The sequence below is a fragment of the Microtus ochrogaster genome, unplaced genomic scaffold (genome assembly GCF_000317375.1).
Source record: "Microtus ochrogaster isolate Prairie Vole_2 unplaced genomic scaffold, MicOch1.0 UNK33, whole genome shotgun sequence".
Classification (NCBI taxonomy): domain Eukaryota; kingdom Metazoa; phylum Chordata; class Mammalia; order Rodentia; family Cricetidae; genus Microtus; species Microtus ochrogaster.
The window spans coordinates 3,053,312-3,054,754 of NW_004949131.1; positions in this window are offsets into that span (position 1 = coordinate 3,053,312).

The window sequence follows — 1,443 nt, forward strand, 5'->3', positions numbered from 1 at the left end:
GACGGGATGAGTGTACACACTCCAGGGGCCGTGCCTAAGCCGGACAGGATGAGTGTACTCTCCGGGGGCCGTGCCTAAGCCGGACGGGATGAGTGCACACTCCGGGGGCCATGCCTAAGCCGGACGGGATGAGTGTACACTCCAGGGGCAGTGCCTTAGCCGGACAGGATGAGTGTACACTCCAGGGGGCAGTGCCTTAGCTGGACGGGATGAGTGTACACACTCCGGGGGCCATGCCTAAGCTGGACGGGATGAGTGTACACTCCAGGGGCCATGCCTAAGCCGGACAAAAAAGGCCAGCCACGATTAGAGTTCTGCCAGTGGCAGTAGCAGCAAGAAGCTGAGAGCCACAGGAGATCAAAAGTGTATTCAACCACTGTGTGGTGTGTGTGTGTGTGTGTGTGTGCGCGCACGCGCTCACGTGCAAGCAGTGCATATATGTGTGAAGATGCACGTATGTATGAGGGTCCGTGTACACATGTGCAAAGAGGGTCCAGAGGTCAGCCTCACATGTTATTCTTCTGGTGCTGTACAATTTGGTTTTCACCGACCCAGCGCTCACCAATTAGTCTGTGTCAGCCGCCGGAGGGCGCCAATCGTCCCTCTTCTCCCAGCCCCGGGGTTATAAAGGCGCCACACCGAGCTTTTCCACACAGGTTTTGGGATCAAATTCAGGCCACCGTGCTTGCATGACAGGCACTTTACAGAAGGCGTCCTCTTCCCAGCCCCGTGTCTGCCCTTTTGACATCATGACAAACAGTGTCACCTGCATTTGAGATCTGCGTGGTGAGTTAAAACACAAAACAAATTACACCAAAAATGAAAACTTCAGTGGACAGTTTTGTATCTGACTACATTCCCAGATCCCCTGGGGCACATCAGGACGTGGGCCACAGACTGAACACACCTATTCAGATGAACTCACAATCCAGCCCTTCCCATTTCCATCTAGAGGATCATGCCAGGTCACTGTTCAGATATCAAAAGAGACCAAGGTGAGCTGCTACCTGGCTACAGAGGGGAGGGGGCCTCTTTCATGCACTTGTCTCTCTCTCTCTCAGACCTGCTTAAATTCAGACTGAGTCCTAGTCACATCTGATCAAGATGGAATATATATATATATATATTTCTTCATTTTTCTTTTTCTTTCTTTTTTTTAAGATTTATTTACTTATTTAATGTACATTGATATTTTACCTGTGTATATATATATACCTGTGGGAGGGTGTCAGATCCCCTAGAACTGGAGATACAGACAATTGTGAGTTGCCATGTAGGTGCTGAGAATTGAACTCAGGTCCTCTGGAAGAGCAGTCAGTGCTCTTAACCTCTGAGCCACCTCTCCATCCCTCTTTCTTTCTTTCTTTCTTTCTTTCTTTCTTTCTTTCTTTCTTTCTTTCTTTCTTTCTTTCTTCCTTTCTAACTAGACAGGGTCTCACTACA